This window comes from Silene latifolia, chromosome 4, assembly GCF_048544455.1.
Source record: "Silene latifolia isolate original U9 population chromosome 4, ASM4854445v1, whole genome shotgun sequence".
In the NCBI taxonomy this organism is placed as follows: Eukaryota; Viridiplantae; Streptophyta; class Magnoliopsida; order Caryophyllales; family Caryophyllaceae; genus Silene; species Silene latifolia.
In genome coordinates this window covers 107,305,673-107,321,234 of record NC_133529.1, presented here as the reverse complement: position 1 = coordinate 107,321,234, position 15,562 = coordinate 107,305,673, and the positions used below count along the sequence as shown (strand labels likewise).

The window sequence follows — 15,562 nt, the reverse complement described above, 5'->3', positions numbered from 1 at the left end:
GTTCTTTTTCATTGAATAACACATACAATTTTCCTCCTGTTTTGTCCTTCACGTTTCTTCATGGCATCAAGAGCGTGTTAGGATCCTGAGGACACCTTCCGCAAAACAAAAAAACAAACACAGAAAACAAATTAAACAAACATCAGAATGACGGTGGGAGAGACAGGAAAAGGAGGCGAAGGAAAGAAGGGAGCTAGTAGCAAGACAATCGAACAAATTGCTCCATCTTCGCCGCTCTATTTACACCCATCTGATAGTCCAAACTTGTCTTTGACAAATCTGATTTTTAATGGCGAAAACTATGATTTATGGGCAGATGCTGTCCGGAACGGACTCGACGCCAAGAACAAATTGGGGTTCGTCGAGGGAATCATAAAACGGCCGGAAGTCATCGAAGGAGAAGAGGAAACTCTTCAGTCAGTTGCGTGGCGACAGTGCAACGCCATGATAAAATCGTGGCTAAGGAATGTTATTGAACCTAGACTTCACCCAAGTATCACGTTTTCAGGGACCGTCATGGAGATTTGGAAAGAACTCAAGGAACGGTACTCAACTGGTAATGCACCTCGTGTACACCAGTTAAAAGGAGAATTGAACGAGTGTAAACAAACGAAAAATCAATCGGTTGTTGAATATTATACTCGATTGAAGGCGATTTGGGATGAACTAGGAAACTATAGTCACGTTCCTCAATGTACCTGTGGAGCTGCGAAGGCAATGACGAAAGAGCGAGAAGAGGAGAAAGTCCATCAATTCCTCATGGGGCTCGACACAACTCTCTACGGCAACATTCGCACAAACCTGTTAATGGAAGATGAGATTACGACACTTAGCAGAGCTTATGCACTGGTTCTGCGAGAAGAACGACACAGGAATGTGACGAAGCCGAGAGAAGAAATTAATGACGCAGCCATGGCAGCGAAAATTAGCACAGGAGACGGTAGAGGACGTGGTAAGGAAATAGGCGAGTATGAACCTCCACAATGCGCAGTTTGCAAGAAGTGGTACCATACTGAAGAGGATTGTTGGGAGAAATACCCCGAGAGAGCACCTGTTAGAGGCCGAGGAAGAGGTCGAAGAGGAGGCAGAGGCTACGGCCGTGGAGGCAGAGGACAAGGAGGGGGCCACCAGACAGCTAACGCAGCCACCACGAATGAAGGTGACTCGAGTAAGCAAGGGTTCACAGAGCAAGAGATGACACAAATACGCAACTTACTGGTGGGCAAATCCGAAGGTAGCCAAAAATTGTCAGGTAATGCAAACGAACCTATCATTAGCTGGCTATTAGATAGTGGTGCATCACACCACATGACGGGAAAACGGGAATTACTCACAAATATAAAGAAAGGAGTACCTTCTACTGTTTCTCTGCCCAATGGAACCACGATCGTAGCATGTGAGCACGGAGAAGTTACTGTGGACCGTGATTTCGTCCTAAGAGACGTGCTATTTGTGCCAACCTTAAATTGTGAATTAATTTCAATTCAACAGTTAATTAAAGAAAATAATTGTATTGTAACATTTTATTCTACCCATTGTGTTATACAGGACCAATCTGCGAAGACGACGATTGGACGGGGTGAGCACAAGGATGGGGTTTATTATCTGAAGCCTGCTAGAAGAACCGTGGCCAGGACGCAGGCAAGCAGTGATGGTCGATTATGGCATAGGAGACTAGGTCATCCATCTCATAGTATTTTACCTTCCTTTTCTAATTTAGTTGGCAAAAATTTATCTTGGAATTTAGACGATGTTTGTGATTCGTGCTGTCGTGCTAAACAAACACGATCAATTTTTAAGTTGAATAATAAAAGAAGTGTGGAATTATTCAGTTTAATCCATTGTGATATATGGGGTAAGTATAGCACGAGCAGTCTGTCAGGAGCCCATTATTTTCTGACTATAGTAGATGATTATAGCAGGAGCGTATGGGTATATCTCATGAGAGAAAAGGGGGAGGTAAGCCAACTATTAAAGAATTTTTGCCAAATGACTGTGACACAATTTGGTAAGCAAGTTAAAATCGTACAAAGTGATAATGGAACCGAATTTCTTTCGGGAACTATGAAAGACTATTACAACGAACATGGGATTGTTTTTCAGACGAGTAATATAGATACCCCACAACAGAACGGGAGGGTAGAACGTAAGCATAGGCATATCCTAGAAAAGGCCCGTGCCCTACGATTTCAGGCTGATCTACCACTCAAGTTTTGGGGGGAGTGTGTCTTAACTGCAGCCTACTTAATCAATCGAACACCCACTCGCATACTTGATGATCTCACTCCCTATGAATTGTTACATGGCGAGAAACCAAGTTTAGATAATATACGTGTTTTTGGTTGCCTTTGTTACGCCCATAGCAAAGACAAACCGAAGGACAAATTTCATGAACGAGGTAAGCGATGTATTTTCATTGGTTATCCCCATGGTAAGAAGGGATGGAAAGTCTATGACCTTGCTCGACACACCATTTACGAGTCACGGGATGTGGTTTTTTATGAACATGTATTTCCTATGGGAATCACAAATGAGGACGTTGGCAAGGACACTCCTATGGGCAACGACCAGAGAACAAATAATGAACCACCGACGACGAATTATGAACCAACAGAGCATGTCATAGATGATGACTCAGAGGGAGATGAGGGACGTAGTGATGAGAGGGAAGAGAGAAGTGATGGCAGTGCAATGATTCATGATAATGAAGGACAACCTGTCAATGAGCGAACTGATGAACAAGTCCCAGATCAGACCGAAACAAGTGTACCAATGGGACGAGGTGCTCGAGAAAAATTTGAACCGGCTTGGAAGAAAGACTACCTGTGCAAATCCACTCGTATAATAAACCCCACGCATCAAGCTCACGAAGTCCAATCGCCAATTCGTAAGAAAGGTACCCGTTATCCAATAGATAATTATGTTACAAACAATTGTTTTTCTAATGCTCACAAATGTTTTCTAGCTGCTATTGATGATATTCAGGAACCTCGGAATTATTACGAGGCAGCCACGAAGGTAGAATGGCGAGAGGCCATGTCCAAAGAAATCAATGCATTAGAAGAAAATGGAACTTGGAGGATTGTTAATTTACCGGCAGGAAAGCGAGCTATTGGTTGCAAATGGGTGTATAAGGTGAAATACAAAGCGGATGGCACAATCGAGCGCTATAAGGCAAGGTTGGTAGCGCAAGGTTTCACTCAAATTGAAGGCATTGATTATCATGAGACTTTTGCGCCGGTTGCTAAAATGACTAGCGTGCGTTGCCTTCTGACTGTTGCATTGCACAAAGGATGGTCGATTACGCAGTTAGATGTGAACAATGCATTTCTTCATGGAGATTTGGATGAGGAAGTGTATATGCGACTACCACAGGGGTTCGAATCACAAGGGCCGAATAAAGTGTGTCGATTATTAAAATCATTGTACGGGTTAAAGCAAGCCTCGAGAAATTGGTTTGCAAAGTTAACCGAATCTTTAAAGAAATATGGCTTTGTTCAGTCTCTTGCGGATTACTCCTTGTTTACATACAATTGCAATGGGATATTCCTTGGTATTTTGGTTTATGTAGACGATATGATTATCGTCAGTGACAATGATGAAGCATGCACGCGTCTCAAGGAATTTCTCGATAGTAGCTTTGGGATCAAGGACCTCGGACGATTGCGCTATTTCTTGGGCATTGAGGTGGCATCTGGACCGAGAGGATTGTTTTTAAGCCAACGAAAGTATGCACTCGAGATTGTTAAAGACGGAGGTATGGAAGGAGCTAAGCCAATTGCCACGCCTATTCAACCCAACCACAACTTGGCGTTAGCTGATGGTTATTTGCTTAAGGAGCCCATGAAATTTAGAAGGTTAGTCGGTCGTCTTCTCTATTTAACCATTACGAGGCCTGACTTGGTTTATGCGGTGCATGTATTATCGCAGTTTGTTCATGCTCCACGCAAGGAGCATATGGATGCTGTTTTACGAGTACTTCGATATGTCAAAGGAACACCAAGCAAGGGGATTATTCTCAATCGAAACTCGAACTTACAGCTCCATGGATACTCTGATTCTGATTTTGCGCGATGTCCACTAACCCGTCGATCATTGACGGGGTATTTTGTATCATTGGGTACTAGCCCAATTTCCTGGAGAGCTAAGAAGCAAGCTACCGTTGCAAAATCGACTGCCGAAGCAGAATACCGCGCAATGGCAGCAGTTACGAGTGAATTGCTTTGGTTGAAATCATTTTTGAAGTGTCTTGGAGTTAACCATGATCAACCTATGCATCTCTATTGTGATAATAAAGCAGCGATACATATTGCTAAGAATCCCGTCTTTCATGATCGGACAAAGCATATTGAAATAGATTGTCATTTTATTCGTCACCATTTGTCAGCTAAGGCCATCTCAACCTCCCATGTACGCAGTAAGGAGCAGTTAGCGGATATTTTTACGAAGGCGTTGGGAGTTGAAGCTTACGAGTATTTACAGGGCAAGTTGGGCATTGGTTTGCCCCATGCTCCAACTTGAGGGGGAGTATAGAAAGATACGATATTATATGGTATGATTCGATATCATACCGTATCTTGGTTGTTATGGTAATGTGTATATTATATTTACCTTGCACATAAAGATTGTAATCTTATTAGGTTTCTAGTGCTTTCTATAGCTATTGTATATAAGCTACGATGTAATCTCTGTTCTTTTTCATTGAATAACACATACAATTTTCCTCCTGTTTTGTCCTTCACGTTTCTTCACTTTCATTGCGTATTAATGAAAACGATTATTTTAACACGTACTCTAACTCTTTAATGTCTAAGGGCACATATTGTAATTGGGAAATGTCGACAGCAAATTATTTTGGTTAAAATTTACCGATTAGAAGCTTAATTTGATGGGTCGAAGTGATCGTCTACAGCTATGATCGAATTAAGATATTGGTACGTAAAAATGAAACAAAGCGAAGAGAAAGGTAGACACAAGAAGTTTTTGGTGACGCGGAAAACCCGTTGTGGGAACAACCGCGGGGAGAGTCGGAATCCCATCAATAATTTCACTATGATCGGAATATTTGTAGCAAGAAAGGAAAGTACAATCGTGATCTGTGATCAATTATCGAGAGTGAGTTCTCAAATGAGTATATTGTGCAAACTCCGCTATCTGCTTGATGCCCCTCCTTCCTGATCTTCCTCCCTTTTTATAATTATTCTTCTAGGGTTTTTCTTCCCCACAGGCTCCTCCGAGTCAGGTTCCTGATATTCAGGGACCGTTACCTGGAAAGTAGGAGGTAGTTTTTATGGGCTTTTCCTCTTTTTGACCGTATACGTTATTCCTTCCAGGTGTGTTTCTTTCCTTTCATCCTACGGTCTTGCTTTTGCCACATGATCAATCCTCATACTTTGATCTCACCCAACCGGATAGTGCCACGTGTCGCTTGACAAAAATTGCAAATTTTGACCCCAACAATTGCCCCCAAATTCTCGCGTAAGTAACATATGCTTGGGCGGGAATTTTTGTATGTGAGCCGTCAAAGAAACTGTTGATTAGACTTCTCACGTCTTTCATTTCAACTGTCTCGTCCCTCTCTCTTCCCAACCGTCCACTTTCTCTTTTAATGCTCCATCATTTCCTATAAACTCCTTCCTCTTCTCCAACCGCCTGCTTTACTTCCTAAAAAAGATTTTCTTTCTCTTTTCGTCATCTTCTCCCTTTCCTTGCTTAAATCTCTCTGCCAGGTACTCTACCCCTTTATTCTTTGTTCTTCTTTCTTGCTTTTCATTAGATGGCTCGTAAGTATACTCGGTCTTCTAGTTCTACCATCCCAATCCTTCCTTCTAACTTACCTCAGGATCTGTTCCCCTCGGCCGCCATTCTTACTCCAACGCACTCGTGTGATTCTAATTTTGTGGTGGCCGACCTTCCTCTGATTAGGGAGTGGTTTGGGCTCCCAGAGAACGTGGTTGTGCATGTTCCTCTCCCAGGTCAGAGAGCTGATTTCCGAAGGCCTGGTGGACTTGCTTGTACTTCTACCCTTTCTATTTGGGGTTAAGGTTTCCCTTTCCAAAATTGATCCAAGACTTTCTCCGTTTGAACAAATTAGCGGTGTGCCAAGTTGCTCCTTATGCTTGGCGCACCTTGATTCCTCTTTGCATTATGAGTGATTTATATGGTTCTGAGATTGGTCTTGAGGATTTAGGCCATCTCTTTACGGTGAGGTCCTTGGGGCATGGCCAGGTGACCTTGCGTGTCCGGGAAAATGAGGAACATTGCATAGTTTTTCCTCCTAAACCAAATGACAGTGACTGGTTTCGCCGCTTTATTTTTGTGGAGATTAGTTCTCTCCCTCCTCCAATTGACTATGTGTTTTCCGAGTGGCGATCTACCACAGGTATCTGTTTATTCCGTCTTTACTGTTTTCCTTTTTTTGCTTACTTTCCTTACTTGCTCTTCCGTGTAGGTTTGAACCGTTTGGTACCTTCGGCTGACGAGACTGCTTCTTTGACCAAGTTGTTTGGTCCAACCCCTGATCAAAGATCATTCAACCGCTTACTTGGGTTTTCTTCTGGTGGCACACCCTCTGTTGACGGAGAGGAAGAAGAAGAAGTTTCGATGTCGGGTATGCCTTCTACTTCTTACTTTAACATGTTGAGTTTTCGCTTTCACGGCTCCTACCTTTTCTGGTTCCTGACCATTCTGGTTCCTGAACATTTTGGTTTTAGATTCTGCTAGGCCCAAGGTTACTCTTCAAATGATATTCGCCCAGAGGAGGAAGAGGGCCACTGGTGGTGCCCCCAAGCCGGCCTCTAAGAGAAAGATGGATTCCACTCTGGATGCTGAGGCCACCGGCTCAAAGAAGCCTGCTACCTCTTCTGATTCTGCTCTTGTTGATATTACACCCCTGGCGTCCTTGCCTCCTGAGAATAGAGGGTCTTCTACTCCTGTGGCTCCTTGTGCTCCTCTTCCTTAAATGACTCTGAAGCTTCCGGAGGATTTTGGTCGGTCCAGGGCCCTCGGGCATTGGCCTTACTTGGAGCGGCTGATGCTCCCTGGTCCCCGTTCAACGCTGGAGAAGAGGCCTTTGAAGGAGATGGCTGATTTGGAAGTTGAACAGGCTTTTGAGGTGGAGCTTCTCTCTCTCTCTCTCTCTCTTTTTTTTTTGGTGCTGAGGGTTCTCCTTCTCTGCCAGTCGCTCCAGATTTCTCTCCTTATTCGAGAGAAGCTTGTCAAGCTGGAAGATGATATATGCTTCCTCCAGACAGAAAAAAGGGAGCTCCTTGACCAGCTGGATGAGAAGAGGAAGGAGAAGGCCAACCTTCGAGGGGAGATTATCTCAGTTCGTAATAGCTTGAAGGAGTCCGAGGAACAGCTTGCTCAAGTTCTGGAGGCTAATAATTCATTGACTGCTGAGAATAAGGTCCTGAGGGAGAAAAAGGCCAACCTGTCCAAGGCCCTGACTGACGCTGCAGCCTGTTCATCCTGGGAGATGAAGATTGCCTGCATCAAGGAGTTCCAGGAGGGGAAGCATCTGTCTTGGGATCTGGAGGAGGAAGAAAGGTTGTTTGCCGATTCTTTTCCCGAGAAGATTGATTTAGGAATTCTGTCGGATTTTGAAATTGATGCCCTGGAGGAAGAAGACGGATTTTCTGCTGTGGAGGAAGATGAGGTTCAGGGAGGAGTCAATCCAGCTCTCACTCTGGCTCCTGAGGGCAATCCTACCGAGGAGCCGGTTTCCGCTGCTCCTGAAAATGTGCCAGCTGCGACTGCTGGAGTGGAGCATGTCCTCCTGGATTGACGAGGTCCCTAGGACTAATTTTATTTCTGTCTTAGTTTTCTGGGCCCTGCGTGGCGTAAAACTTTGTTAGTTTTTATTTCTGGATAATCTGTTTGCGTATTTTGGCTCTGCTCAAGGGAGCAGGGCGTACTTTGGTATTTTCGCCTCATAAGGCGTATTATGACTATGCTGCCGTTTTCAGGCGTATTTAATATGCGGCCGTTTTCAGGCGTACCTTTATTTTATCGTGCGTGCACCTTTTCCTTTGTTTATTTGCCGGCTTCGTTGATTGGAGGTCCTGGGATCTAGTTGCCCCTCTGTTCAGAGGAACCACGCTTGCATGGATACTAAGTACTTGCAGGAGCTTAGTTCATCCGGTTTGTGGGTACTTAGCCAAGGTCCATGCTTCTCTGTGTAGGGATACAAAACTCCGCCAGATTAGTCCTTGCAGGCTCCTATCTCTTAGAACACAAAAATTTAGAATAGGCCCAGAGTGTACCATTGATAAACTTGGATTTTAAGTTAACGTGTTAAAGCATACTGAAAATTTAATTATAGCCCGATAATTTGAAGTCAAAAGTTTTAACTGAAAGCTTAAAAGGGGTTTTAAAGTTTTATTGAAAATTGTGGCTCTTAGGAAGATAGGAACACTTTAGTAAAACCTGGAACCTGGTGGGGTCGTGTCTGGCAGGTTGCATGCCTGGTTGCTGACTGTTCTAGTCACTTTAGATATAATATTTTTTCAGGTGGACGATATTCCACGATCTGGGGACTATTTGCCCTTCCATTGTCATGAGCTTGTAAGCTCCATTTCCAACGACACTTTCCACCTGATACGGGCCTTCCCAGTTATAGGCAAATTTGTCTGCTCGCTGGTTTTTAGTATTCTGGAAGACTTTCCTCAGGACTAGGTCTCCCACTTGCAGGGTCCTGACCTTCACGTTTTTGTTGTAGCTCATGGCCACTGTTTGTCTGTATGAAGCCATCTTGATCTGGGCGCTGGTTCTAAGCTCATCCACGGTATCTAGGCTGCTTGCCATTTCTACCTGATTTCGTTCCTCTGTTAGGCACCCATATCTGTGGGTAGGGACCCTGACTTCTGAAGGGATAACTGCTTCAGCTCCGAATACCAAGCTGAAAGGAGTTTGTCCTGTTGCTACTTTGGGGGTGGTCCTATCAGCCCATAGAACTAGTGGTAGCTCCTCTGCCCATTTGCCCCCAATTTCTTCCAGCTTCTTTCTGAGGTTCTCCACGATGATTTTGTTGCTGGACTCTGCTTGACCATTGGACTGGGTATTCCTGGGAGTAGATTTCTGCAATGAAATGTTCCATCTAGCACAAAATGCTTCTGTCTTATTGCAAATAAACTGAGATCCATTATCGCATATTATTTCAGATGGAATACCAAATCTACAGATGATATTGCGTTTAATGAAAGATATCACCTGGGTCTCTGTAACCTGAGAAAACGACTCTGCCTCTATCCACTTGGAGAAGTAGTCTGTCATGGTGAGCATGTAGACCTTGTTCCCTGGTGCCTTGGGTAGTGGTCCAACTATGTCCATTCCCCATTTCATAAAGGGCCAGGGTAAAATGACTAGATGTAAAGGCTCTGCAGGCTGGTGGCTGACTGGTGCATGCCTTTGACAGGCATCACACTTTTTTGCGTATTCCATAGCATCCTTACGCATCGTGGGCCAGAAGTATCCCTGCCTGAGGGCCTTGTTGGACAGGCTCCTGCCCCCTGCATGGTTTCCACATTCACCACTGTGGATAGCATGCAAAATAGCCTGGGCTTCTTCCCTACCCAGGCACCTCAGGTAGGGTCCTGCGAGGAATTTCCTGAACAAGATGCCATCAATCAGCACAAATCTGGAAGCTCGCATTCTAAAGCTTCTTGCCTCTTTTTTATCTGCTGGAAGTATGTCGTTCTGCAACCAATCTTGGTAAGGCTTCCTCCAGTCTACAGCTTCCTCCTGACTGGTGGTGTTGGTTAACACCCCCTCTCCTTGTGATTACAGTGAGCCAGTTGTGTTTTCGTCGTCCTGTCCCGCTTTTGATATTGCAGGTTCCAGTACATGGACGATAGGTATGGTAGAGATTGTACCTGATTTGAATATTGCCCCCAGGGCAGCTAAGGCATCAACCTCCACATTCTGGTCCCTGGGGATTTGCTTAATGTTAAAGGTCTTGAATCTGAGTTTCAGCTCTTGCGCTATCTCTAGGTAAGCCATCATGGTGGGGTCCCTAGCTGCATAAGAGTTATTTACATGGTTGACAATAAGTTGAGAGTCACTGTATACCTGGAGGTGCCTGATTTTTAAGTCCAGGGCTAACTGTAGACCCAAGATCAAGGCTTCATATTCTGCTTCGTTGTTGGTAGCTTTGAATTCGCACCGAACTGCCTGGACCAACAGGTCCCCTTGGGGCGACTTAAGGACCAAACCAACTCCTGCTCCCTTTATGTTTGAGGCTCCATCTACGTTCAGCTTCCACATATGCTCCCCTTTGTCTTCCTCCAGGGTGAGGATGTCCTTTTCGGCCTGCGTCTGGAGGGAGGGGCAAAAGTCGGAGACAAAATCCGCTAGAGCCTGAGACTTGATTGCTGCCCGAGGTTCGAATTTCAGATCGTAGCCACTCAGGTGTATGGACCATTTGGCCATTCTACCTGATAACTCTGGTTTTCTCATGATAGTCTTAAGAGGATAATTAGTTACCACAGAGATAGTATGTGACTCAAAATAAGGTCGTAACTTATAGGAAACTGTGACTAATGCGAGTACGAGTTTTTCAAGTGAGGTGTACCTGGTCTCTGCAGGCAGCAGAGACTTACTGACGTAGTATACTGGATGATGTACTCCTTCTTGCTCTCGAACTAACACTGCACTGACAGCCACCTCAGTTACTGAGAGTTACAAAGACAAGGGCTCTCCGGGTTCTGGCTTTGATAGGAGTGGTGGAGTGCTCAGATATCGTTTCAGCTCGCTGAGTGCTGCCTCATGTTCCTCCGTCCACTCGAACTTCTGGCTCTTCCTTAGGATGTTATAAAATAACCTACATCTGTCTGAGGACCTTGCTATGAACCTATTCAGAGCAGCTACCCGTCCCGTCAGGCGCTGCACGTCCTTCGGCTTTTGAGGTGATTCTAGCTGGAGTATGGCCTTGATTTGATCAGTGCTGGCTTCTATCCCCCTCTGGGTGACCATATATCCTAGGAACTTCCCACTGGAGACTCCGAAAGTGCACTTTGATGGGTTCAACTTCATTTTATATTTTCTCAGGGTGCTGAAAATGTCAGCCAGATGTTCAACGTGCTGGGCAGCATGCTTTGATTTTACCACCATGTCGTCGATGTATACCTCCATGGTGCGGCCTATTTGCTCTTTGAACATAGTGTTTACCAACCGTTGGTAGGTGGAACCTGCATTCTTTAGACCAAAAGGCATCACGTTATTACAATAGATACCTCGCTCTGACCTGAATGCCGTTTTTTCCTAATCATCGGGGTGCATCTTGATCTGGTTGTAGCCACTCCAAGCATCCAGGAATGTGAGCATTTCGTGACCTGCTGTGGCATCCACCATAGCGTCTATGTGCGGTAGCGGGAATGGATCTTTAGGACAAGCTTTATTTAGGTCCGTAAAATCAACACAAACCCTCCATTTGCCATTCTTTTTTGGAACTACCACCACATTAGATAACCATTCCGGGTACTTGACTTCCCTAATTTTTCCAGCAGCGAGCAGGTTATCTACCTCCTGGTTTATGACCTGGTTGTTGGAGCTTGTGTCCTCCACAAGTTAGTGTGATAACATTTGTAAATCTCTTACAGGTTCACAAGGATATATTTCATATATTTAATCAGTTGACTAACGTTTACCTAATAACGGTTGGCTTGCTAGAAAGTTTGACGTTATTATCATACAGATGGCGGTGATCAACTGGTCCCTAAAGGTCACACCTATAGGATGTGTTTGAGAAATGTGGTTATAGAAATATAATTACATTGATGCCCAATATGACTAAAACGTTAGTCAATGTGTTGATGAGATAATTATTTAATGAAAATTAAATAATATTAGTTGAGACGAATTAACTGTCAATTCGTAAATTAAATATAATAAGTTATATTTAATTAAATGTATATAATGTTAGGTTGGACGAATTAATCTGTTAATTCGTAATTAAATGTAATCGATTATATTTAATATCAACAAGTTGAATGTGTCATAGTGGTAATAGTGAGGGTACACAAGCCAAGAGGTCATGGGTTCGATCCTCACTAGATGACAATTTAACACACTTTATATATTTTTGGAAAGACCAAAAATAAGGAGCTTATAGTCCTTATTTCGGTCTGATGGCCGGAAATTAGGAAAGTATTATTCTTTCCTAATTGACTCCAAATTTCAGTCTGTATAAAAAGAAAGGGAGAGAATTATTTCTACCCTAATTCTTTTCTTGACCTAGCCTCTCTCTCTCATCAGAAAAACACAAAAACAACTAAATTTTACAGAAAATTTTAGATTGATTTCTAGCATAATCAAAGGGCATATCTCAGATCGTCTTGGGTGCAACTAATAGGCGAATATCAATTTTGATATTGTTCTTAGGCCAATTTTGCTAGGACCGAAGGTTAATTATGAATCCTTTATACTTTGTTTATGTATCTTGTTTATGACCATTGATCATCATTGTTAAATTCGTTATAATCCTTCTAGTTTAAGGGAAGTATACAGATTATTTCCCACAAGTGGTATCAGAGCACTAGGCCACGATTTTAATCTGGATGATTTTCGTAAAATATGTATGTAAACAATGGGGATTTTGAAAAAAAAAATTTAGGGTTTTCGGCTGAATTTTTTTTTGTGTCGAGAGAAATTTTGTTTTCGGCTTGTTTTTTCCTTTGTTGATGATTTATTTCCATTTGATTCATATAAATTATTGTTTTAATATGTTAAGATGATAATAAAATGAATTTGTAGATACCTTGATTTAATTCGGATTAAATTAAATTGTTAATGGAATAATCATGTCGATGATACAAGAACTTGTTTTTGCTATATAGTTTTAGCATATAAGATTAATCATGTTCATTAATTCATTTGCTAAATCATGTTCTATATGGCAACTGTAAACATTTTCTTCATCGGTTTTGTTTTAGGGCAATTCTTGCCGCAAGTTTTTTTGTGACGGTTGTTTTATTTTTTTTTTGCCGTTGAGTTTTTTTTTCCTGTTCGGTATTGTTCACCGTGAAGAGTGTTCATAAAAAAAAAAAAAATTGTTTTTGGGTTGTTGTGTTTTTTTTATTGCCGAATCTAAAAGAAAAAGAAAAGGAAAGTTTTTCTTTCCTTGTTTTTGCCTTATTGCCGAAAAAAAAAAAAAAAAAATTATTATTGGCTGTTTTTTTCAGCCGTGAGCTGAGTTTATATATATAAAAAAAAAATTTTGTTTTCTTTTTGCCGAGACCCAAAAGGAAGAAAAAAAGGTTTTGTTTTTTTATTTTGGCCAATTAGTTATTGTGAATCGGTTCACAATTTAAAGATACCGAGTTATTTTAAAGCAGTTTAAAATTTTGACGGATAGAATTCATATTACAAGTTTAATATGGATTAAGAAAGAAATTAATGTGATTAATTGCGGAATTGTCACTTAATTTAATTTAAATAGGTGGTTTGGATAAATTAATCAACATAATTAAGGAATTGTGTTATGTACGTTTAATTTATTTTTAGTTGATGCTTTTAATTTTGTTGAATGAATCGAATGAATGAATTTTATTTACGTATTTAATTTTTCAATCGGTTGTAATTTGTAATACTTAGTGTGACCTTAGTCAAATTATGTTTTCGTAATGAAGGAAACATGATTTTTTATGTAATTATGAGATCTCGAATCTCCTTTATTTTATTTTAGTTTTGGGTTTTGAAATTAGAATGTAATAAATAGGTCAATTATGTAATTTTATTTATTGTAATTTCAAAGAAGACTAAAGATGGAGATTGGAGCTCACTCCCGCTACATGGATCAAGATGGAACATCAAGACAAGCTTCTCGGGTCCAAGGATGGATTCCAAACTTGTATTTATTGTTCATTTTGATAGGATAGGCCACACTAGGACTTTTACTGTTTTTACGTTTTTTCATTATTATTGCTTTTCATTCACATGTTAGTTTATGCATCATATTCCGCCTAAAACCAAACCACCTACTACTAAAATGCATGAAAATTGACTCATATAGGTTGTATGTTATTTTTCATGGACATGTAGATGTTGTGGGAAATAATCTGTATACTTCCCTTAAACTAGAAGGATTATAACGAGTTTAACAATGATGATCAATGGTCATAAACAAAATACATAAACAAAGTATAAAGGATTTAGAATTAACCTTCGGTCCTAGCAAATATGGCCTAAGAACAATATCAAAATTGATATTCGCCTATTAGTTGCACCCAAGACGATCTGAGATATGCCCTTTGATTATGCTAGAATCGATCTAAAATTTTCTGTAAAATTTAGTTGTTTTTGTGTTTTGTGATGAGAGAGAGGAGGCAAGGTCAAGAAAAAGCATTAGGGTAGAAATAATTCTCTACCTTTCTTTTTATAGAGACCGAAACTTGGAGTCAATTAGGAAAGTAAAAACTCTCCTAATTTCGGCCAAGTAAACCGAAATAAGGACTAAAATTCTCCTTATTTTTTGTCTTTCCAAAAATATATAATATGTATTGAATTGTCATCTAGTGAGGATCGAACCCATGACCTCTTGGTATGTGTACCCTCACTATTACCACTATGACACATTCAGCTTGTTGATATTAAATACAACTGATTATATTTAATTACGAATTAACAGATTAATTCGTTCAAGCTAACATTATATATATTTAATTAAATATAACTTATTATATTTAATTTACGAATTGACAGTTAATTCGTCTCAACTTAATATTATTTAATTTTCATTAAATAATTATCTCATCAACACATCGACTAACTTTTTAGTCATTTTGGACATCAATGTGATTATATTTCTATAACCACATTTCTCAAACACATCCTATAGGTGTGACCTTTAGGGACCAGTTGATCACCGCCATCTGTATGATAATAACGTCAAACTTTCTAGCAAGCCAACCGTTATTAGGAAAACGTTAATCAACTGATTAAATATACGAAGTATACCCTTGTGAACCTGTAAGAGATTTACAAATGTTATCACACTAATTTGTGGAGGACACCAGCTCCAACAATCTATTCTCATATATGAACTACTCCCCTATTTGCACCACACCATTCATCATTCACATATACCTTTCCAATAATTCCAAACAACATTGTATACCAACTATCATGCAACACGCTTATCCACAACACTTTATCATAGAACCACTTCATCATTTTCCAACATTTTTATACAACACATCATCAAACATACGCAATAGAACATTAGTAAACACGTAGCGATCCCATGACAACCGTCACAAAAAAAAACTTGCGGCAAGAATTGCCCTCAAACAAAACTGATGAAGAAAATGTTTACAGTTGTCATATAGAACGTGATTTAGTAAGTGAATTAATGAACATGATTAATCTTATATGCTAAAACTATATAGCAAAAACAAGTTCTTGTCTCATCGACATGATTATTCCATTAACAATTTAATTTAATCCGAATTAAATCAAGGTATCTACAAATTCATTTTATTATCATCTTAACATATTAAAACAATAATTCATATAAATCAAATGGAAATAAATCATCAACAAAGGAAAAACAAGCCGAAAAAAAATT

At 40.8% G+C, this 15,562-nt stretch overlaps 1 long non-coding RNA gene across 2 annotated transcripts in view; it reads left to right on the top strand.

Moving 5' to 3' along the window:
- LOC141652392 (uncharacterized) overlaps window positions 1–15,562 on the top strand; it is a 278,323-nt gene that overhangs the window by 57,154 nt on the left and 205,607 nt on the right. The window lies entirely within an intron of this gene.